General features: G+C 40.1%; 1 protein-coding gene across 9 annotated transcripts in view; it reads left to right on the forward strand.

The window, feature by feature from the left end:
* Positions 1-25,922, forward strand: part of LOC122564907 (rap guanine nucleotide exchange factor 1-like) — a 243,172-nt gene that overhangs the window by 36,200 nt on the left and 181,050 nt on the right. The gene's annotated exons all lie outside the window — the stretch shown is intronic.

The following is a 25,922-nucleotide window of genomic DNA, read 5'->3' on the forward strand; positions in this document are numbered from 1 at the left end:
AGAGGAGCCATATCTTCCTTCAAGTGGGCATAAATGATTTCACAAGGTAGTTCTACTTGTATCTAAATCAGCATTTTACCCCTTGAGCAACCTCATTAAGATTATAGAACCTTGTTAAATTCAAGTTGTCTATTTGTAGCTATGTTAATCACAGGTTTCAGTCCCAAGATCACCTGACAGGAATGTGCAAATATATGAACAATGGACCTATTGAAGAATCTCCAGATGCTACAACATTGAAGAATTATAATCTGTTTAGAGTTGTTCTACCAGACCAGCTATTTTAATTGCTTCAATATAGTTACTTGGTAAATTGTTCTTTCTGAATTGGCTTAAGTAGGTACCTTCCCTAGTTGTTAACTAGTTTTGAGAAGATTTGTAGCTCAGGTTGAGGTTCTGAATGTAGGTTTGCTGACTGAGCTGGAAGGTTCGTTTTCAGACATTTTGTCGTCATACTAGGTAACATTACTGAGCCTTCAGATTTAGTACTGGTCAGTTTGGCCTGCTTTCTATTTGTGTTTAGGTTTCTTTGGGTTGGTGATGTAATTTCCTGTTCTTTTTCTCAGGAGTTGGTAAATGGGGTCCAAGTCGATGTGTTCATTGATAGAGTTCCAGTTAGAATGCCATAATTCTTAGAATTCTCATGTGTGTTTGTTTGGTTTGTCCTAGGATGGATGTGTTGTTCTACTCCAAGTGGTGTCCTTCCATATCTGTATGTAAGGATACTAGTGAGAGTGAGGTCATGTCTTTTTGTGGCTAGTTGATGTTGATGTATCCTAGTTTTCTGCTTGTTTGTCCAATGTAGCGTTTTTTACATTGCTTGCATGGTATTTTGTAAATGGCATTAGTTTTACTTATTGTCTGTATATGGTCTTTCAAGTTCATTAGCAGCTGTTTTAGTGTGTTGGTGTGTTTGTGGGCTACCATGATGTCAAGAGGTCTGAGTAGAACAGGACATGACGTCACCACAGGAAACCACATCACCAACCCAAAGAAACCTAAACACAAGTAGAAAGTGAGCCATGCCATCAGTGTTTCATCCGGAGGCTCACTGATGCTACCTAGTATAGTGATGAAACGTCTGAAAGCTCTGCAAGCAAACCCACATCCATTCCCTCATTGTTACTTTGTTTCCATTGAGTTAGTCGAATTCCTTTTAAATCCAATTGATATGTTGCAGTATGTATCTATTCTCAATTAAATTAGATTTTTAAAATTGAATGTTGTGGAATTAAATGTGGTATTAACATTTAACAAATTGCATTGCGTATAGATCCAACAAAAGCAAAAAGTTTGACTTTATTTCTAGGTTGACTCTTATTTGAGCTAGAAAATGAATTTTTCACATTTGAACTTCAATCATAAATAAAAACAAAAGTAAGGAAGCTGGAAATCAACAAAAACAACTCAGCAAGTCTGGCGCATCTGGAGAGGGAGAAACAGTTCATGTTTAGAGTCCAATAATGTTTTGTCAGAACTGAAATTTGCTGGGAAAGGATGGTATTTACACTGATAATGGGGTAGAGGCAGTGAATAGTCTACATGGAGATGCTACCCAGTGAGAGAGGTACAGAGGAGAAAAAAGGTTAGGTAAATAAAAGATTCTCTGCTTAAAGAGATAAATGTTTGGTATCTTCTGACCATCTGCACTCATTATTATCTCCTTACACCCCCATGTTGATGAATTTCAGACATGACACGATCTCCCATTCTTCTGTTGCCTTTGGCTCTGTGTTCATTTCTTTGGACAGGAGTCATCTCATCCCACAGACTCCTTCATCTCCAACCCACTTCCTCCTCCTGGATACCTCCCTGTGGTTGTTTACCTCCACTTGGACCTATTTATTGAGAACTCTGTGACATTGGGTGCCTTCCGTCAACCATTCTAAACTATCTCCCTCTGAACTTAGTGCACTCTTGTGCGCGAAACCTCAGGAAAAGAACCTAACGAGATGCAATTCACGCACACCAACTTCTACAAATTGTTGAAGTTTAATAAAGCTTGTATAAGCTAAGTGACCCCCTTTAACCCCCTTGCAGATGTGTGATGTTGAGTCAAAGTGAAGCCCTGAACAAAGCAAACACCTCCCCTTTATTCAGGTTAGTTGACCATGCTTACAGATGCTCTGGCCACTGCCCCACAGTCGCATGCCATTCAAGACAACCCCCAGTTACTCACAGTCACGTTACCCCAGGTACAGTGGCAGATGAGATCGTTCACAGATAATGCAAACGCTAATGCACGAATCCTGGGGAATTGTTATGCAGACTATTTCCTGACTCCGTTATTCCCCGAGACAATGCAGGTGCAACATACCTCTGGCCAGAAAGCATTTCTGAATGAAAGAGATTGGATGATAGTTTAACTTGACAATAGGAAGGGAGTAATAGCAAATGACTGTCTAAATGAAGTGTAAATTATAATGAATAATCTTCCGCATTCTATGTGCTTTCTGTGAGACAGATGTCGCCCCCACCCAAAGGTAGTGCAGTTTAACACTTTTAATATTATATTAATGTCCAAAGAGAGGTTCCCACTTAATTTTTTAATATTCCACTCTGTCTGATTGGACTCTAAATATTAACTCTCTACAGATGTTGCATGATCTCCTGAATTTCTCTCACACTTTTTGTTTTCGTTTGGACTTTATTCATCTCTGGTCTCTGATCTCTGGACACAATTAAGCCAGAGATTGGACTGGAATAGAATGGGCAAATTATTAAAGATGTACATGGTGTAACTTTCTGTAGTTTAGGATTTATTGAGACCAGTTTAATTTTTCCATGACCCAAATTCAATTCTTCAATGGTGTTAGTTTGAAAGGGGTTTTAATCTACTCTTAATTAATTGGTTCTTTGTTATTTTTATATGCCAAAAATACAATTTTAGTAGTTTTCTGCTAGATTTTCCTCTGCTTTGCTCATTTATGCAGATCTTTCTAAATTTAAAAGTCGGGAGTGATCCTTGATGAAATGTGATATCAGTGTCTGTTGGGCAAAATCTAATTTAGTTTTGTTTTGAAACTTGCAACATTGAGCATAATCTTCACGCCAGTTAGGCTTCAACAGATTAACATTTGCTCTGTTCAGAATAGGGTCATTGACTTATGTGGGAGGATTTGCTTTGATTCAGTCTTGTATATAAAATTGAAAAATTGCATAACTGCAAACCTGACATTCTAAAGTTTGGAAAAATTCTTTTCACCCTCTGTTACTTGTATATGTCAATTCATAGCTAATCCATGATGCGCTTGCAAAATAATTGTTACAAGTATACAGTATACGGTTTTGAAAGTGTGCCGAAACATGAAAGTGAACCAATAGCAGATTATGAATAAAAGTTAAAACTGAAATTATGGTGTCACTTTTACTTCATTCTTTTCTATATTATGCAAGTTGTTTGTTGGAAAATGTTTAGTTATGGTGAGGTATGAGAGTTTTGGATTTTCTTTTAGGTTTTCTCGTGTACATTCTGTAACATTGCTAAGTGAGTCTAGGCCTGAATGTTAGCGTTGCAAGACTTTGACTTCCTTAGCTAGATACGGAAGACTTTAGATTAGATTAGATTACTTACAGTGTGGAAACAGGCCCTTCGGCCCAACAAGTCCACACCGCCCCGCCGAAGCGCAACCCACCCATACCCCTACATTTACCCCTTACCTAACACTACGGGCAATTTAGCATGGCCAGTTCACCTGACCTGCACATCTTTGGATTGTGGGAGGAAACCGGAGCACCCGGAGGAAACCCACGCATACACTGGGAGAACGTGCAAACTCCACACAGTCAGTCACCTGAGGCGGGAATTGAACCCAGGTCTCTAGCACTGTGAGGCAGCAGTGCTAACCACTGTGCCACCGTGCCGCCCTGTGTAGTGCCTTTCACAGCCTCAGGATGTTCTAAATTTACTTCATAGTTAATGAGGTAGTTTTGAGATGTCATAAGTTTGTAATATAGGAAATTAAAACAATAATGTGTACAAGCAACCATATAGTAATCATCTGTTCACCTTTGATTTGGTCAAGAGCTCAATATGGGCCAGGATCCAGGAGAGCTTCCTGTTCCTCTTTTTGAAAATTGCTGTGGGATAATTTGCATCCATCCTCAAGGGCTAAATAGAGTCTCAATTTAACATCCTAACTAGCATTTCCAGAAGCGTCTCAATATTGCATTGAAATTTCAGTCTGGATTATGTATGTACAACTCCTGAAGTCAGGTTTGACTGGGCTTTGCAGGGTTCCTTTGACTCCAGATCTAAGTACAGCCTTGGTCCAAGCACGAACCAAAGAACTGAATTCTAGAGCTGAGCTGAGAGTGGCTTGATATCAAGAAAGCATTTACTGAACATGGCAACAAGGAGCCCTTGAAAAATATTATGTTATTGGGAGTCCAGGGTAAAACTCTCCATTGGTGGGAATCTGGTAGAAGCTACAAGGAAGGGTGGTTGTTCAGTGCCATCTCATTTCCTGGCTATCACTGCAGGAGTTCTTCAGAAAAGTTTAATTGACGCAGGCATCATTAAATGCTTCATTAATGACCTTCCATTAGAAAATCAGAAGTGGGCTCTTCATGGTGCAATCATCAATGTTTCTTGCAATTCATGACTCCTCAGATACTTAAACAATATTCAGACTTCAGTTGATATGTTGTGCAATTGTTATTTGCCGCTTAAATCCCAAGTCGTGACCAATTACAACAGACTAAGTGCCATTGACCATCAATGGTACTATTATTGCTGCATTATCATCCTGGAAATTAGAATTGCCAAAACCTGACTTTGCTCTTGTAGCTACAGTACTTTTATAGTAAGTCAGAGACTGGGAATCCTATATTGAATGATTCATTTCTGACTCTTCAAAGCCTACCCATAATCTGATATGAAAGTCAGTAGTGTGATAGAGTACTATCGATTGACTTGGATGACTGGAACTTCACTAAGGCAAAAGTGAGGACTGGAGATCAGAGTCTAGATTAATGGTGCTGGAAAAGCACAGCAGGTCAGGCAGCATCCGAGGAGCAGGAAAATCAACATTTTGGGCAAAAGCCCTTTATCTGGAACTCTGCCAACACTCTGAGCCTGACATCATCTACAGAAAGGCAAACCTGGTTAGTTGGTATCTCATCCACCAACTTGACCACCCCCGCACCAACAGCAGCAGCATTGTACTCCAGCACAACTTGCAACCTTGTGGTCTGGCATATATCCCCCACTCAAACACTACTATCCAGCCAGGGGATCAACTCTGGTTCAATAGAAAGTGCAAGAGGGTATTTCCAAAAGCAGCATCAGATGTACCCAAAAATGAGGTGTCAACCTAGTGAAGCTATCAAATAGGACTAGCATGCCAAACAGCATAAAAAGCAAATGATCCCATGAACAACTGATCAGATTTAAGTTGTGCATTCTGCCACATCCAGTCGTGAATGGTGGTGGTAATTAAACAACTTCCTGGAGGAGGAGGCTCCAAAAATATCCTCCTCCTCAATGATGGAAGAGACCAACACATCTGTGCAAAAAATGAGGCTGAAGCATTCACAGCAATCTTCAGCCAGAAGTGCCAAGTGGATCAAGTCATACAAGATGGAAACAGGCCGTTCGGTTCAATCAGTCCATGCTGATCGTAATCCCAAACCAAATTAGACCCACCTGCCTGAGCTTGCTTCATGGAGGAGAAAGTGAGGTCTGCAGATGCTGGAGATCAGAGATGGAAATGTGTTGCTGGAAAAGCGCAGCAGGTCAGGCAGCATCTAGGGAACAGGAGAATCGACGTTTCGGGCATTAGCCCTTCAGGAATATGAGCTTTCTTCATATCCATCCAAATGTTTCTTATATTTGTGCAACTGTCCAAATATCTTTTAAATGTTATAACAGGACCTGCATCCACCACTTTCTCTGGCAGTTTATTCAACACACAAACTACACTGTTTTTGTTTGCCTCAGTGTCTTTTTTTTTTCCAAATCTTTCTCCTCTCACCTTTTTAAAAAAAAAATGCACCCTAGACTTGAAATCCCCCACCATAGGGAAAAGACACCTGCCATTCACCTTATCTATCTCATTCACATCTGGTAGTCCCTGTCATCTCAAATGCCAGTCTTCAGTGTTTCTGATATCAAGAAACTGTTGGAGGTACTGGGTGGTGCAAAGGCTATGGACCCTGACAACATTCTAGCAATAGTGTGGAAGACGAGCTCCAGAACCTGTACTCTTCCATTACAGTTAATGCACTGGCATCTGCCTGACAATGTGAAGATTGTTCACATATGTCCTGTCCACACAAGGCAGGACAAATCCAACCTGGTCAGTTACAACACCATCAGCGTACTCTTCATCTGTATAGTGATCGAAGGTGTCATCAACAGTGCTATCAACCAGCACCTGCTCAGCAATAACCAGCTCAATGCCTCCCAGTTCTGCCAGGGCTACTCTTTCTGACCTCTTCACAGCCTTAGTTCAAGTATTGATGAAAGAACTGAATTCCAGAGGTTAAGTGAGCGTGACAGCTTTTGACATTTATGCCACACTCAGTTGGATGTGGCCTTTAGGAGTCCTAGGAAAACTGGGATCATTGGGTGTCAGGGGCATATTCTTTGGTGGTTGAAGTCATACCTGGCACATAAGATAGTTGTAGTCTTTGGAGATCAGTCACCTACGCTCCCAGACATCCCTACAGGAGTGCTGCAGGATAGTGTCCTCAGCCCAACCGTCTTCAGCTGCTTCATCAATGACATTCCCTTCATAAGGTTAAATGGGGACATTGTGCAATGTTCAGCATCATTCGCGATTCTCAGATACTGCAACAGGATCTGGACAGTATCCAACCTTGGGCTGACAAGTGGCAATTAATATCCGCATTTACAAATGGCATAATTGTTAGATTCTTTTTCCGAGGTTTCTCAAATTGCAGTAGATGCAATTTGCAGACACCAATTTCTGCAAACCGTTAAAGTTTATTAAGCTTCAACAAGCTAGGTGACCTCCTTTAACCCCCTCGCAAGTGTGCGAGGTCGAGTCAAGAGGCACTGAACAATGAAAACACATCCCTTTCTACAGGCCAGTTGGCCATTCTTACAGATACTCTGGTCATTCCCCATAGTCACATGCCACTCAAGACCGTCCCCAGTCACTCTCCGATATGTTACCCCAGGTACAATGATAGTATTATCTCTGACAATGATCTCATTCTAACGCCTGAATTCTGGGGAATCATTATGCAGACGAATTCCTGGCTCAGTGCAGACAAGACAATGCAGATGCGACATAACTAGCTTCAAGGGATGGCTAGAAAGCATTTCTGAATGGAAGAGATTGAATGAATGATTTAATTTGATAATAGCAGGAGAGTAGTAGCAAACGACTGTCTTAATGAAGTGTGAATTACAATTGATAGTCATCCACATTCCTGCATGCTATCTGAGACAGAATATCGCCCCCCCACCCACTTCCAGCTTTGCAGTCTAACTCTTTAATATCACATTAATGTTCAGAGAGAGATTCCCATTTAATCTTTTAACATTACATAATGACCATCTCCAATAAGTGACGATCTAACCACTGCCCCCTGAAATCAATGGTGTTACCATCACTGAATTCCCACACTATCGACATGCTTGGAGTTACCATTGCCCAGAAACTGAACTGGACTTTACTGCATAAACACTGGCTTTAAGACCAAGTCTGAGGCTAGGAATCCTGTGGCAAGTAAGTCTACTGACTCCCCAAAGGCTGTCCATCATCGACAAGACACAAGTGAGGAATGTGATGGAATATTCTCCACTTGCCTGGAAGAGTGCATCTCCAATAATACATGAAGCTTGATATCATCCAGGACAAAGCAGTGTACTTAATTCGTATCACACCCATTACCTCTACCACCAACACTCAATAGCAGCAATGTATACGATTTATGAGATGTTTTGCAGAAATTCACCAAACATCCTGAGACAGCACCTTCCAAAGCCAGGACCACTTCCATCTGGATGGCTGGGTCAAAATCCTGGAATTCCCTCCCTATTGCATGTGGGCCAACCTACAGCACTCAGATTGCAGTGGTTCAAGAAGGCAGCTCACCACCATTCTCTCGAGGGCACCTCAGAATGGCTAAGCTAATGGTGCCCATGTCCCCAGTGTTATGGACCAGACCAGACATCCGCCAAAGTTTAAGAAGGTAGACTACATCTAAATGTTTTCTTATTTTAAAGTTTGGAGTGTTATGTTCCAGATGCAATGTGACTGGTCAAACTGCTCTATGTTAAGCAAAAACAATTTGAACACCCAAGAATACGCAAGAAAGAAGAACTTTAGAATAACAACTCTATTGGAAAACTTAACAGAATAATAGATACAGTAACTGTTCCAATATTGTGACATCCCATAAACACATCCTTGGCGAAAAGGCAAATTCAGACACTGATTCTCACATGCAGTTCTCCAATCCAGGAAGAAAGAAAACATCAAGCAAAAATTCAGAGTAGCAGCTAGGAGATGTTTACTGAAGCTTCCAACTCTGTTGAGACCCCAATAGCTTCTGATGCTACTGAGAAGCCAAAATCCAAAAATCCTGATGTAAGAGCTGGGCACACCTATTCAGACTTTTTATTTAAAAACAAAAACCAAAGGCCTCCCAAGCTCATCTCCATTAGTCAGCTTGGCCCTTTCTGTTCAATCTATCTCTTAAAATACAGCAGAGACAACATAACCTTGAAGGCACCGCATTGTCACAAGAATGAACAATAGTGTGTGTAGTATATACAAGATGCACTACAGAATTCTCATCCAATATGTTTTGACAGCATCTTCCAAACCCATGACTACTTCCATCTGGAGGAACAAGGGCAGCAGTGACATGGGTAACTTACCATTAGCAAATTCTACTCCAAGGGGAAGACTTTTTTAAAAAGGTGCAAGAAAATTTCCCATGCAATCTAATAAAACCATAATTGTTACAAAAGAAAACTGGATTGAATACCCGGCTTGTCCATTGATCTGCAAGATTGCTGATTTGTTTCAATTTCAATCACTATGTCTGACCTTGTCCAAATCCACTCTTTCAATATCTTTAAGTCAAAACCCTTTTAACTTCAAGCAGCACTGTTGCTGTTCTTACACCTCATGGACTGTAGCACTTCTTGAAGTGGGGGCTACTACCTTTTCAAGAGTATACAGGAATAGGTGGCAAATGCTATCTTTACCAGTGGCATTCATATTGTAGAAGTAAATTTTAAACTAATTATTCCCTGCTAGCCAGTTCCTAATGGGAGCCTCCCCACCAAAACCCATTTGCTGATTTGTAGATCTTGCCAAAGATAATACAATTAATCATTCATTATTGACTTTGAAATGAATAGTGGTTGTTGAAGTGGTAATATTTATATAGAGGTACATATATGGTTTTCTTTGTACAAAAAACTTTTTCGTCTTTGCCTTTATGTTCACAATACTCTATATAAACTGCAGAAAACTGTGTTATATATATAATGATGGATTTATTGGAAGAACTTTCAAAGTAAACCGGTTTTCTTTGAGACTAGATGCATTTCTGGTACTCTTGATTATACAGGGGAACCTTGATTATCCGAATACCAATTATCCGAAAATCTGATTATCCGAAGGAGACCTCAAGGTCCCGATAGAAACATTACATCAAAGAAGTGTTTCCAACAGTGATCACATCTTTTGTTTACAGTGATTAAACAGGCACTGTCTCCAAATGACCGCCCGCCCTCCTCTCTCTCGCCACACTTTCCCTGGAGTTCTACAGAGGGGTGTACCCTAACACCCCCTCCCCTGCTTCCCAGGAATAATCTCTCCAATATTGCCCTGTGCAGAGCAAATATGGAACGTGTCCAAAAAATTGCAGTAAAAAGTTGTGTGCGCACTATTTGGAGACTTACCCCACAGAGGCAGCTGCACCAGCAGCAGTCTTATTGTTGGTGTTCAGTCCGGATGCCCTGGAGAGGGGCCGGAGGTGGACGGAGGGGTGGGGGTGGCGGGGGATCGCACGGTTCAGGGACAGGGGCGACCCGGTTGGGGGCTGGGTTGTCCAGGGGCCGTGTTGGGGGGCGGGGTCTCGTGCACTGTTTGCTGCTGCAGTGTCCTGAACGTGGAGCAGACTTTAAAAACTCCGAGCCCCAGAGGAAAGGAAAATAATCGATTTTTTTTTCTAATAATCAATTTTTTTTTCTAATAATCGATTAACCAAACGAAATACTGCCCCGCCCATCATGTTCAGACAATCAAGTTTCCACTGTAGACGGAAAACCATTTGGTTCCAGCTTGTGTTTGGCAGTGTTGTTTATTGATATTTTACCAGAATGCAACCAAAGCTTTGGGATACTGTAGAGTGGTGTGCTTGGATAAGTGAGAATTTCCCCTGACTCCAGCAGAATCTTTGGCTGATTTATTTTACTTAGGTCTTATTCAATAAGATAAAATGTGTCTCAAGTTGGTGTCTTGGATGTGATTTAGCTGAATTGATGCACACCATTTTTTAAAACCTGAAGATTTGTATAATTTTGGGCCTCGTAGCAAACATTTTAAATTGCCTTAGACAACGTGATCTCTTGATATGATACATTAGATCTGGGCATTTTGACATAACATGATGCTAACATTCATATCTGGTCAAGATACAAAAATGTTTTTTGTTTGAAGTGGTACATCTGGGTGTCTTTTTTGTAGAACTCAATGATCTTTCCATCATTGCTGATTTAAAGAAAAACTATATTTGTTATGTTTAGTAACTGTTAATTTTTTTTTTTAAGATTATTAGACTTGTTCAGAAAGGAGCAGGGGCATGTAAATCAGATATATCCCAGGAGATATCCCAGCCATTTTGAAAAAGGTTTTGTTAAATAACTTCTTTCAACATAAAATTAATATTGTGATTGGATATACGTGAACAACAATAGTTCTCCTCTGTTCTGAACACCTGCAAGATCCAAGTCCAAGTTGTGAGGCAGACCTGTGGCAAGATGCAGGTGGAGGATTTTCCAACTTGCACTGGCTGTCACCAAGTATTCTGGAAGGAGAGGCATCTGCGCATATTTGTTTTGCAGAATTGATATTCAGCATCTTTGGTATGTAGAACTGAAAATCTAAAATAGGATTGATACAGTTTAAATACAAATTGATGCATTTTAAAAGTACAGTGTCTTTAATAGGATGTCCCAAGAGCTTTGCAGAAGCATTATGAAGTGCGATTACACAACTAGCCAAATAAGCAGATAATGACTAATAGCTTGGTCAAAGAGTAAGTTTTAAGGAACGTCTTAAAGCTGAAAAGAGAGCTGAACGTTTCATGGCAATTCCAGAGATCAGAACATGGACCTGAAGGTCTGGTCAATAACAGTGGATCAACTTTAATCTGCATGGTTTAGAAGAGTATAATTACCCAGTGGTATGAGGGGCTGGGAACAATTGCGCGGCTGGGAACAATTGCGCAGCTAGTTTGGGGAGTGACTAGAAAAGCCCAGTTTGTGTCCATGGAGTGAACAGAAGCATTGTGTTATTAGCTTAGATTATTAGATTATCTACAGTGTGGAAACAGGCCATTCGGCCCAACAAGTCCACACCAACCTACAAAGAGTAACCCGCCCAGACCCATTCCCCCAGCCTACATTGCATAATGCACCTTTCACTATGGGCAGTTTAGCATGGCCAACTCACCTGACCTGTACATCTTTTGATTGTGGGAGGAAACCGGATCACCCAAAGAAAACCCACACAGACACTGGGAGAATGTACAAACTCTATACACAATCGTCCAAGACGGGAATCAAACCACTGAGCCATCGTGCCACCCCTATACATGCAATAAGCATCGAACTCTAGGTATCAGTCATGTAAGACTCCATTCTACAATCCTTTGACTGCCTATCCCTTTTAGCTGTCACTCTGGGCTCTGACTCCTCATATACTCTTTCCTCTTTTCCCCAGCCTCAATCCCAGCCCAACCTTGAAATTTTAACTCTTTCTCCCCACAGGTGCAACCACACCTGCTGAGTTTTGCCAGCAATTTGTGTTTTTACTCCATTCTATGATATATTGTATAATAATGAAAAAATGTCCTCTGAGGGATAAGCTGCATCATCTTACACTTAATAATGCTGCACCACACCCCAGGACACTTACTGATGATTGATCGACCAACCTTATGCACTAATTAAGCTTTGCCAATTGGCTTGCGATGCTAACCAAAAAGCTTGTATTAAAACTGATGGCTACCCTAAGCTTCATGGTCCTTTTATAGACAGATCTTGTGCTGTCTTGTGCTGTCTTGGTATGTTGTGTTAATTTAGATGTTTAACGGTATTCTATGCACACATTGGAGTCCATTAGCTTCACTTCCCTTTGGGCATGGGTAAATTAGGTGTTCCAGTGAAATCATAAGGCAGACAAACATTTTACAGGTGGCGATTTCAGTCGTTTGAGGAGGATGTTAAAAAGGGTGACTTCACCCATGTCAGAAGGGTTTTATCAGTTTTGAAACTAATATGTCAGTAGTGATTAGGAGGTGATTTATAATCTTGATTATAAAAAATAAAATAGAACTGAGGAAATAACTGGTTTCTGTCTTCAGTTTATGAAATATGTGAATGAGATGAGAATTATTTCATCATTGTGATATTTTAGGGTATTATGCATATGGAGTGACATTTGGGGATGGGACGGTATGAGAACAGCCCTGATTGTAACTTTAAAATTAGGAACATTGTTATTTGTGCAAAATTGCAAACAGGTGCAACTGGTTTTAAATTCATAATTATAAATGAAAGCTTTGCAAGTATGAAAAGGTCTTGTGACACTGCAGTTTTTGTTCTTTCAATGAATGGTTACTAAATTATTTCTAAATAACTTGCTCAGTGAAAGGGTCATCTGCTGCTTGCTGGCTGAGTAGCAGTGTCTTCTGGATTATAGAGAAGTAATTAAGACCACTCTGAGACCCTACATCTAATGAGTCTAAAAATTTGAATATCTTCTCTACAGAATGTACCATTAAAGCTGAAAGGCTGTTGTTTACTCGACTATGTTGACAAGCTGTGGTTGAAGCACTTGACTACTTTTTATGAAATAAAACAGTGAAGCAGAGTTCTGTATTTTCTAAAGCAGGTGTAATACTGAAGTATTAAAAAACATGTTCTTACATGGGCTATGATGTTGGAAGTCTATTTTTCTTAATATTTAGACTTTGCAAGAATTATTATAGTTTTGCAAATGACAAAGCCTCTTAGTTTGAATAGAAATATTTTTGCGATCTATAAATCTGACTTTCCTCTTCCAATATCATCTTGATGTTGGAATGTTTTTGAATTGAATCCCATGCTTGATTATTAGATTCTAGAATAGTGCCAAAAACTATTTAGGAATCCCTTTGTTTTTAGGATATGATGACATTTATTTATGCAAGGCTTGTTTTATTGATATTGCTGACACTTTTATGAAAGAGTATTCAAGAGATTTTAAATTAAATATTTCTGTAATTGTATTTACATAATTTCTGTCTCTCAACTTGGTGAACTGACTGGCAGGATTGTCCATCTGTCGTTTGTGTAGCTACCTCTCTGACTTGTTTAAACATCATTGGACAGACATTTCTGCTGTCTCCTCAATACTAATGTTACATGGCAAAACTCCTAAATTCTTCTTCAAAGCAGTAAAACTATCTTTACAACTTTTGTGATCTGAGAATCTAAGCTTTGTACCAAATGGTCAACATCACCCTTGCACTTTGTGGAATCCAATCAATCTTTGCCCAAATAGTTCATTGATTATCTCACACATATTGTTAGACAAATTAGAGTCTGTTTTGAAATCGGACGAATCATTTTTTTATGAATGAGTTGTAGGTGTTATAGAAGTGACTCAAAGTAATTAGCTCCACTTTTATTGAGTAAAGGTCTTGAAAGAAATTGCAAAACTGAAACCCAACTGTTGTTTGTAGTTTGTTTCAAAAATCTAGCATTAGGATTGCACTATTTGTGCAAACATTCGATATGTTGAAATTTATTTGTCAGTTTAACACTCCACCTGTTCAGTTGCAGGTATTAGTAATGTAGATAATGGTTTAGGGGATCCGTTAGTCTTTAATGTGTTGTATTTATTGCTATTTCAGAAAGCTCTTATTTTTTGCTATATAAAAATCAACCTCTTCTGTCATTTTTGAAGATCTCACCCTCAAAAGTACAGAGACTGTGTGCTTTGGATTTTGAGATGAGAATAAATGGTAAAGCTCTTGGTGTCAATCGTAATTTTGCAGTGATTTACTACATAACTACTTGAGCCTGGCCAAGTGTAGTTCTATATGGTAATCCAAAAGCTCTGGCCTAACGTGTTGCAAACTGTGCTACATTCTTCATAGACTGATTTCATTGCCAAATCGAACAGCAAGAAGCTGCAGTACTTGCCCAGTAAGCACATTAGAAAAAGTCATGGTTGTAGCATCACCTGAATGGAATTTTAAACTGGGTGACCAGAATTATTTACAAAGATTCTATCTGGAAAGTTACATTTTGTAAGTGTGGATTCTCATCATTTAGACTTCTAGTTTGCATTACTTTTTTCTTTCAATCTCTTGCTATCAACTCCGTTTTTTTTGTCCAAATCTTTGCTTTATCAGACAAATATGAAGGCAGAAAATGTTGGAGAAACAGTTAACTTTTCTGATCAGTAACCTTTCATTGGAACATTTCATCTGTTTCCCTCTTCTCTGATGCTGTGTCAATTGTTTCCAACATTTTCCATTTTTAATTTTCTATTTCTGATGTCCTGCTTTTGCATCCTGGCTTAAATACAATTTTTATCTGAGCATTTCAGTCTGCTTCATTGAAGAGAGACTGTTGCTTGCCCTACTCGGACACTAATGAATCCTGTGTATAAGGTGTAGTTTTGGATCGGTTGTCTGATGAAGAGAACTTTCTCATCAAAAGCCATTGATAACTCTGGCTGTGAGCACAGTGAATGGTGAGCACTGTTACTTTGCCACTGACCACAAAATCCATGTTAATTTTTTTTTGTTCTTTTATAAAGTAATCTAAAACCAGTAGTGTATGAATGTTCTATCTTGAGCGATGAATCTTGCTCAGAAACATTTGAGTCAACATAAGCTCTTTATTGTAAGAGTGATTATTGTTCCTAGAGCATCTGTTCTGAAGTCACACATTTCTCTAAGTTGCCACTCCCTATTGCTCATATACAGAGGAAGTGCAAGCTATGTAATATAGTGTGAAATGGAACTTGTAAAGTTCCATTACATTGCTAACATTTTTCAAAAGCTTAACTTCTATACAACATATAGTCATGAGTTTAGCACTAATTTTGTTCATGTCCATGCGTCTGAAACGTTGCAAACAACTGGATGTGGGACTAGCAGTGTTTTCCTGGACTGGAATGTAGGAAGAGGCTCCTTTCTCAGCTTTGATTATGACGTTGCAGTTATTTTGTATTTAAAGGAAATTTCTTCAAAATTGATGGATTTTCTTTGGGATCTGAGGCATGGTTGTAATGTTAGCCACGCATCAGAGTCATTTTTCAAACTAAAGTTGTTTTGAAAAAATTATAGCATTTATTACCTGAATTTTGCCTGTCGTAATATTACTGTGGACCATATGGCCTACAGCAGTCCAACCAGAGAACTCGCTAACATCACCTTGGGAGCAGTTATTGGTGGGCTGTCCTGCTGTCCCTGCTTGCCCACATTCCATGAATGAGTAAGTGCAGTATTTTGAAAATAAAAACATTTCAATTGTCAATGAGACTGAATCTTAACTTGGCCTGACTTTTGGACTTTTTTATTATCTGTTTTGGAAGTTAATGTACTTTTCTTAAAAGCCACAAATCAGTGCTGTTTCATATGGGATCCTTCTTTCTTCCCTTACCATTGACAAAAGTCAGAATGTACCAATAACTTAACATTTTTTTCCACAATGTTGGGTCAAATCTTTGTCCCCAGTTTTGGAATGGCACGTGTTTGATTTTTGCTGTTTCTATTTCCTTGAAACCCACCTTTTTGGTTTCTTGACCCATCTCCTCCCGTTGCCTAGCACTGCCAATATTTTGTTATTTAATCTCTCCTGCCTTTTGCACTATCATGAACATTCCCTTCCTCTGTATTATCTTAAAGCCTTATTCTGAGTTACGCTGATTAACCTAAAACATTAATTGTTTGTCTTCACAGATACTGTGTATTTTCTGATGACCGCTTCTGAATTTTTGTTTTTGTTTTTGTTTGATTCCCAACATCGGCAGTATTTTGTTTTTGTAACCTATCAATGGGACAAGCTCCACATATATCACCTTGTTGTGCTAACCATTCTTTTTTTACTTCATTATGAGCAGTAACACAGAATACTCAGTCCCAAAAATCTTTTGAGGTTCCTTTTCTAGTGTCTGGACTCTCACGTTGACGCCAGTCAGATTCTGAACTTTATTTTCCATTTATGAACATGTGCAGCCTATGTTTTTCCCTACTAAATGAAAAGGGTTTTCTAAATTCTTGGTCATCAATAAGCCCTTGAGCTTTAATATTCTGTTAGTCATAGAGATTTATAGCACTGAAACAGACCTTTTGGTCCAACTCATCCATGCCAACCAGATATCCCAACCCAATATAGTCCCACCTGCCAGCACCCACCCCAAATCCCTCCAAACCCTTCCTATTCATATGCCCATACAGATGCCTTTTAAATGTTGCAATTGTACAAGCCTCAACCACTTCCTCTGGCAGTCCAATCCATACACGTACCACCCTCTGCATGGCAAAGTTGCCCCTGAGGTCTCTTTTATATATTTTGCCCCTCATCCCTGTAGTTCTGGACTCCCCCCAACCCAAGAAAAATACCTTGTCTACCTAGCCTATCGATGCCCCTCATGATTTTATAAACCTCCTAAGAATATTGAGTACAGGAGTTGGGAGGTCATGTTGCGGCTGTGCAGGACATTGGTTAGGCCACTGTTGGAATATTGCATGCAATTCTGGTCTCCTTCCTATCAGAAAGATGTTATGAAACTTGAAAGGGTTCAGAAAAGATTTACAAGGATATTGCCAGGGCTGGAGGATCTGAGCTACAGGGAGAGGCTGAACAGGCTGGGGCTGTTTTCCCTGGAGCATCGGAGGCTGAGGAGTGACCTTATAGAGGTTTACAAAATTATAATTGGCATGGATAGGATAAATAGACAGTCTTTTCCCTGGGGTGGGGGGAGTCCAGAACTAGAGGGCATAGGTTTAGGGTGAGAGGGGAAAGATATATAAGGGACCTAAGGGGCAACTTTTTCACGCAGAGGGTAGTACTTGCATGGAATGAGCTGCCAGAGGATGTGGTGGAGGCTAGTACAGTTGCAACGTTCAAGAGGCATTTGGATGGGTATATGAATAGGAAGGGTTTGGAGGGATATGCGCTGGGTGCTAGCAGGTGGGACTAGATTGGGTTGGGATGTCTGGTCGGCATGGATGGGTTGGACCGAAGGGTCTGTTTCCATGCTGTACATCTCTGTATGACTCTTAAGGTCATTCCTCAGCATTCAATGTTCCAGGGAACACGGCCCCAGCCTACTCAACCTCTTCCTGTAGCTGATATCCTCCAACCCTGGCAACATCTTTGTAAATCTTTTCTGAACCCTTTCAAGTTTCACAACATCTTTCTGATAGGAAGGAAACCAGAACTGCATACCATATTCCAAAAGTTGCCTAACCAATGTCCTGTGCAGCCGCAACATGACTTCCAACTCCTATGCTCAATGCACTGACCAGTAAAGGAAAGCAAACTAAATGTCGCCTTCACTGCACTGTATACCTGTGACTCCACTTTCAAGGAGCTATGAACTTGCACTCCCAGGTCTTTGTTCAGCAACACTCCCTAGGACCTTCCCATTAAGTGAATAGGTCCTGCTAAGATTTGCTTTCCTTAATTCTATTTGCCAAAGCTATCTCATATCCCCTTTTTGCTCTCCTGATTTCCCTCTTAAGTATACTTCTCCTGCCTTTACTCTTCCAGGAATTCTCTGAATCTATCCTATCTGTACCTGATGTATGCTTGCTTCCTTTTCTTAACCAAACCGTCAATTTCTGTTAGCTGAATAGTGGCAAGATTGATCTAGGAATTACAGTATTTAAATAGATATTACTGTTTCATTTGAGGTCCCCAGTCTGATATTTTCTACAAAGCAAAAAATATCTGCAGGTTCAAGTTTTGAATTCTATTCTAGAATTCTGGAATGTCATTCATACCGGATAAGATGTAACCATATCTAATTAGAGTTTCACTGAAAATGAAGTTTGTGTCAGACTTTCACTGTTGTGTCCATTTGAGTTGTAGAAAATGGCCGAATGAGAAGTTATCAATTTCCTTGTGGAGGTTTACAATCCTTATGAAAAGAAGAGATTTTGAACTGTGACACGAAAATACCATGCTCTTAATGCATCATGTCAAATTTTGAAGACTAGTAAGAATTATTTGAAGTTTTGCAACTTGTACTCATGAGAACTAGGATGCAACAAATAGACTTGACCAAAGAGATGCCATTTCATACAGCACGTGAAGAAGGTGCTTATCATTTGGGCTGTCACTGGCATGGGGATGCAACAAGAACTTGTCTATCTTAATTTTCAGACCAGGCAGGAAGCTTCTGGTTGGTCAGTGTTGCCATGGGGATACAGCAGGTCCCCGTGACCTTTAATTAACCAAATGATTGAGCTGTTATAACCAATTGTAAATGGGTTGCCACATATACTGTGAAGGATTCCTTTGCGTTCACTAAGACCACAAGATCTACATCATGGAGAGCACTAGCATGCCCATATGTTCTTTTGACATTGAATGCTATGTTGGTAAATAATGTAGCAAAGAAACCATTCATAATTGCACTGTCTCACTATGTCATTGCAATCTAGAAATACCATTTGTAATCAAATTCACAAACTTAGCAACTTGCACTGCTATAATGTGGTAAATCCATAAGTGGTTATCTACAGTAACAGTATGCTGTTGTCTGGGCAAAATGATGGCTAACCTAGCAAACAAATGAGTAGTGTCAGTGTGTTGCTAGTTATATAGGCCATGTGTCTCAATGACTGGTTCATATCAAACAACAAATCTCATTGACCATTTGTCATGGTAGCATACCTGCCTCAAGTGTATGCACTATTTAAAAATAATACTGTAATTGGAAATCATTAAATAATCTGGACTCTGCTTTCTGGTGTATCTACGATCAAGTTAAGACAGTCAGCTGGGCTCACAGCGTGACACATTGCGTATGTTAGAAGCTACTTACATAAATATACAAGGTCCTGTTTTAAAAGGAGTTTGTATATACATTGTCTCCAAGAACCCTCCTTTTGGGGGTGGGGGTGCAGGTCTGCAGCCAACCTCCGCTGGCCACCATGTGGATGCAATCAGAATCTACCTGCTTAACCTGAGAATTAAGATTGATAGGTACCTATTCTTGCTCCATCTTCATGCCAGTAATGGCTAAACTAATCAGCACCCTGTTCTCATGCTGTATAAAATAATGTCTCTTGTGTCCTAATTCTGTTGTGAGAGATGAAAGGCTTCAATTTCTTGCCTGTTTTTACGTTTGTCTATCTGTTATTGAAACTCTGAAAATTTGACATACTGAATTAATAACATGTCACTTATTCATGAGGTATATTGGGAGTGCAGTGCATTAAATAAACCCAATGATAGCATTGAACGCACTGGCAACCTTTCTGATTAAAATCTGCTGGAGATGGATCATTTGCCAGTTTCTTGGAAGCATTAATTTGATCAGAAACATGCTTGATTTAATAGAGTAGGAAAGCATTTCCACAGAATCAACTGTTCCAAATATAACAATTACTGAATCAACATATTTCTCACTGATTCAGATTCTGAAGTAAACTCTGGTCCTTGTGGCTGATTTTGCTTGGCTGTTTTTATTGAACACTTGCATACTGGTAGTCATAAATTACTTCAGGACGTGGTGTCTTTATTGAATGGTGGAAATTAATTGAAATGTGACATTCAATTTTTGAATGATTTGTGTTATGTATGATTTTAGAATCATGTGGCCTATAGATTACTGGCCCGGCCTTCAGAATTTTATATTTTGATCAGATCTAAAAGCAAACTACAAAAGCCACAATAGCAACTGTTTCAGTAATCAAGCAGATTACAGTTGACTATTATCTGTGCATGTTTCCTTTTGCAGTAATTATTACTGTTGGCTTTTAGGGTTGTTCCTGCTGTCAGCATTTGCCTTGGGCGTCACCAACTTTTTATTTTGCAGTGACCTACAATTCATACTTTTAAGATTTTGTTCCATACCTTTAGCAATGAAAGTTGGCATAAAAGCAATTTCTTAATGTTAGCTTTGGAACCTTGCCAGTCATGATACTTGATAGGAAAATGGAATGCAAGAATGTTAGTCATGAATATATTTAGGGTACAGTTAACATTTATTTTAGTTCTTCAGCCTTAATGACTCATCATACTTCTTTCATTAGAAAGTCTTTACGCTATTATTGACAACTAAATGCTAAAATAACGTTTAATTCAGCCTTGTGGTTAATATAAATTTCTTCTGTTGTTTCTCTCTTTGAAATATCTATATTCCTAAAGCAGTTAAGCTTGATCTGTGAACTTGTGCTTCACTGTGTTTAATTGAAATCTGACTTCTGTTCAGATCGTGATGTTTGATGATATATAGAGGCCACTTTTAATTTTTGAAGGCATAAGCTATAGCTCGTCTGAACTACTTTTGCTTCATAATACATCTTCAAGACCAGAAATAAGTCTTTGGGGAATTCTTTCAATTACTCATTTTTTAATGCTTGAACTGCTGCATGATTTTTTTTTAATATAAACACCATATATGTCCACCGAGCATCCTAAAACCGTTCACAGCCAATGAAGCACAACTGAAGTGTGATCATTGAGGAAATTGCAGCAATCAGCTTGTGCTTGGCAATGTTCTAAAAACAGCATTGAAAGTAATTACTAGTTGACTAATTTTTGTGATGTTGTTTGAGGGGTAAGTAATGGCTGGAGTGCCAGAAGAGCTCCCCTATTCTTTGAATACCATGGATTTTTTTTCTCTTTTTCTTATGGTCAAAAGAATTGAAAGAGGAGCAGGCCATTTAGCTCCTCAAGCCTGCACTGCCATTCAATAGCATCAGGGCTGATCTGACATTGGCACATCCATTTTCTTGCCCTTATCCCTGATCAAGAATCTACCTAGTATCTATCTGTATGGAAAAGGATTGTGTTTAATACCTGATCTGAAAAACACTAGTACAGTAATCCTATTGATACAGCACGGAAACAGAGACCCCTTGGTCCAACTCATCCATGCCCTCGAGACATTGCAATCTGACCTAGTCCCCTTTCCCACCACTTGGCCTATATTTCTCTAAATCCTTCCTATTCATATAACCATCCAGATGTCTTTTTAAATGTTGTATTTGTACCTGCCACCTCCACATTCTCCAACAACTTGTTCTGTATGTGCACCAAGGGCACAGTGGTTAGCACTGCTGACTCTCTGCACTGGGGATCCCCGTTTGATTCCAGACTTGGGTGACTGTGTAGAGTTCAAACATTGTCCCTGGTTCTGCATGGATGTCCTCTGGATGCACAGGCTTCCTCCCATAATCCAAAAAATTGCAGGTTAGGTGGATTAGCCATGCTAGATTGCCCACGGCGTCCAGGGCTATGCAGGCTAGGTAGGTTAGCCATGGGAAATGCCAGGTTACAGGGATAGGGTGGGGGTGAGTCTGGGTGGGTTACTCTTTAGAGGGTCAGTGTGGGTGTGATGGGCTAAATCGCCTGCTTTCACACTGTAGAGATTCTAAAGTTGTTCCTTTTCCCTATCCCCGTATCAGTCAAAGCAAACACTCAAACGCAGTATGGGTTTACCTCCTTCATCTTTATTCCGAGCCATGGAGGGAGAGAGAATGATTACCCATCTGCACAGAGACATGAGTTCTTGGTCTTCTCTCGAATAGCAGATTTCCTTAAGGAATTATATAGCCACTTAAAGGGAGCAGCATCCAAATAAGGAAACATCTATATTGATTGGGTGACTATTACAATCAGCGAGCTTCAACAGTAAAGATTAAACCATCTGGTATTAGACAATGAATTTTCTTAATCTTGTTAATTGGCTTCACGTAATGAGTGCTGTTTCATCTTGTTAAATGGCTTTACATAAGGATTGCTTTTTCACCTCGTCAGCCCACTACCCTTGCCTCCAGCTCATTCTTGTTTATTGCAAGTTCTTATCTGATCCAAGTTATGTTAGCTGAGCTTTTGTCTCTCACAACCCAAAACTTAATTCTTTCCCCCCCTGCACATTCTTTAAACTTTACTCTAAATGAAACTTCGAGGAGAAAGTGAAGACTGCAGATGCTGGAGATCAGAACTGAAAATGTGTTGCTGGAAAAGCGCAGCAGGTCAGGCAGCATCCAAGGAACAGGAGAATCGACGTTTCGGGCATAAGCCCTTCTTCAGGAATGAGGAAAGTGTGTCCACCAGGCTAAGATAAAAGGTAGGGAGGTGGGACTTGGGGGAGGGGCGTTGGAAATGCGATAGGTGGAAGGAGGTCAAGATGAGGGTGATAGGCCGGAATGGGATGGGGGTGGAGAGGTCAGGAAGAAGATTGCAGGTTAGGAAGGCGGTGCTGAGTTCGAGGGATCGGGTGCACCCGATGTGGCCTCCTCTATATTGGGGAGACAGGCCGCCTACTTGCGGAACGTTTCAGAGAACACCTCTGGGACACCCGGACCAACCAACCCAACCACCCCGTGGCTCAACACTTCAACTCTCCCTCCCACTCCACCAAGGAGATGCAGGTCCTTGGACTCCTCCATCGCCAGACCATAGCAACATGACGGTTGGAAGAAGAGCGCCTCATCTTCCGCCTAGGAACCCTCCAACCACAAGGGATGAACTCCGATTTCTCCAGTTTCCTCATTTCCCCTCCCCCCACCTTGTCTCAGTCAAATCCCTCGAACTCAGCACTGCCTTCCTAACCTGCAATCTTCTTCCTGACCTCTCTGTCCCCACCCCATTCCGGCCTATCACCCTCACCTTGACCTCCTTCCACCTATCGCATTTCCAACGCCCCTCCCCCAAGTCCTGCCTCCCTATCTTTTATCTTAGCCTGCTGGACACACTTTCTTCATTCCTGAAGAAGGGCTTATGCCCGAAACATCGATGTTTATTTTATTGGCTTTGAGCAGACTGCTCAGTGCCTCCGTCTCCATCTTTCTTCATTTTAAACATAGGACAAATATACCTCTTAAGGTCATAGTATTGTCACAAGTGTCCGTTCTCTTTATCTGAAGCATATAAAGGTAAAACATAAGAAAAGTCTTGTCTTAATGCTTTACGTTCTTTGTATCCTGATGGATGCTTCCTGTCTATGTTTTTCATTTGTATCTGTAAATGGTTTTAGAGTCATAGAGGTACTGTTCTTGTGAACAAAACTTGCAGTTCTCAATTTTTAGTACTTTATTAAATCACAAATCTGAATAAAGCACGAAAGGAGTTCTCATTAGAGGATTATGCGCGTTATTGAATTGAGCAGGCCTTACTGGGAAGAGGAAGGATATGAAGTAAATGGCTTGTGGAAAGTTACATTATGTATATGTATTTTCATCATAGAATCATTATATTCCTCAATAAGCCACTCTCCAAAGGTTCCAGTTAGAGAATTTGCGCATCTGCAGATCTAATATGAAAAATATTTCAATGCGTAAATGTAGGCCGGTATTGTAATTGTGGACCTAATGGCATGGCATTGGTTGTGCTGATATTTTTCAATGTATACCTGTTACTTTTTAATTTAGTTCCTGACCTGGAGCTCTTTGGTTAAACAACTGCAAAATTTCCTTAAGATTGAAGTAAAACGGTGATATCTGAGCAACAGTACTGCCTTTCACCTACAAACATAATAAAGCGAAGTGCAATTCTTCAAAATAAATTGTAGCCAAGCAATCATGGGTTAATAATGAAAGGGGAACAGAATGATCTTTTCAAGGCTGCAATCAAAGTTGTTTTTGTGCTAACTCTGTGCTTTTCAGTGTTTGGAGGTAATTTTAAGTGTTGAGAGGTCTTATGACATGGCTCTGAAGCAGTGGGACTTGAACCCAGGCCTCCTGGTCAGAGACAGGGACAATACTGCAGAGTTCTGTTCAGTGTCTTGGATACTTGTGCTCAGTAATGTAGAGTTAAGCATGTTTTGTTACCTGAGAAATGCTGACTGTTCATATTTGGAAATAAGTCAGCCTTCTCAGACTGCAAGAAATCTGACATTGTCGAGATTTTGCACAGTGCGTAAAGTTTTAATGTGCCTCCCTGAGGAGCAACTGAATTTCTAATGTTTTGGTCTTGCAACTGTACTACTTGCCATAATATATTAGACATCAAATTTTTGCTTCCTTGTTTTAAAGTTATCTTCTTAAGCTAGTTTTGCTGAGTATAAGGTTGCTGTGAGTATGTTGTGAGGCTACCCTTTTAAAAGCAGGTGCTAATCTTTCTTTTGTCATTTATTATGCTTCCTTTCCTGATTCATGTCATTACTCTTTAGTAAAGTCTACAATTTTTCTAAGCTTTACCATGGAGATTTACAATTTTTTGTTGTTGTTGTATTTCTTTTTTGCTGGACAAGGGAGTTTAAAGTTGAAAAATGTTGTGCTGGAGAAACAGCAGGCCAGGCAGCATCCGAGGAGCAGGGATTCTCCTGCTACTCGGATGCTGCCTGGCCTGCTGTGTTTTTCCAGCACAACATTTTTCAACTCTGGTACTCCAGCATCTGCAGTCCTCACTTTCTCCAAGGGAGATTAAAATCTGCCATCACATAACAGTAAACACCCTTTCACTCAAAAGTAAGCTCAGTTTTGATATGTCAGTGCTTTTATCATTTTTGTGAAAATCTTTTGTCGTTAAACTAGGGTGTTGGAAGTGTATATCACTATCCAATTATCAACTTGAACTTGACTGTTTTTGTTGGCTGTCCATTTTAAAGAGCAAATTAGTATTTGCATCAGAGTTTTCACAACTTAAGGCTTGGAAAGTAGTGCAATATTTTTGAAGCCTAATGCATTTTTTCAGAGAAATTCACCAACTTTCACAAAGCAAATTCACTAAAATGACAGTGAGGCAATGGAACATTATAAATGGTTTTAGGACTGTTGATAGAGGGATAAAGTTTGGTCAAGACATGTTCTTAAGGTGCCTGAGAGAGCATTTAGAGTCACAGAGATGTACAGCACAGAAACAGACCCTTCAGTCCAATTCATCCATGCAAACCAGATAGCCAAGCCTAGTCTAATCTAGTCCCATTTACCAGCACTTGGCCCATATCCCTCTAAACCCTTCGTGTTCATTCACCCATCCAGACACCTTTTTAAATGCTGTAATTGTACCAGCCTCCACCATTTCTGCTGGCAGCTCATTCCACATTGCATACATGCACTACCCTCTGTGAAAACGCTGCCCCTTAGACCCTTTTGTATCTTAGCTCTCTCATCCCAAGCCTATGCCCTCTAGTTCCGGACTCCCCCACCCAAGGAAAATACTTTGTCTATTTATCCTCTCCATGCACCTTATGATTTTTAAGGTGGACAAGTCCCCAGATTTGGATGAGATCAATCCCAGGTTACTGAGGGAAGCAAGAGGAAATAGCTTGCAATAGAATTGTAGAGAGTCAGAGATATAAGCATGGAAACTCGTCCATGCTGACCAGATATCCCAACCCAATCTAGTCCCACCTGCCAGCACCTGGCCCATATCCCTCCAAACCCTTCCTATTCATATACCCATCCTTTTAAATGTTGCAATTGTACCAGCCTCCTCCTCCTTCCTCTGACAGCTCATTCCATACACGTACCACCCTCTGTGTGAAAATGTTGCCCCTTTGGAATCTTTTAAATCTCCCCCCCCC

The sequence above is a fragment of the Chiloscyllium plagiosum genome, chromosome 30 (assembly GCF_004010195.1).
Source record: "Chiloscyllium plagiosum isolate BGI_BamShark_2017 chromosome 30, ASM401019v2, whole genome shotgun sequence".
NCBI classification, from domain to species: domain Eukaryota; kingdom Metazoa; phylum Chordata; class Chondrichthyes; order Orectolobiformes; family Hemiscylliidae; genus Chiloscyllium; species Chiloscyllium plagiosum.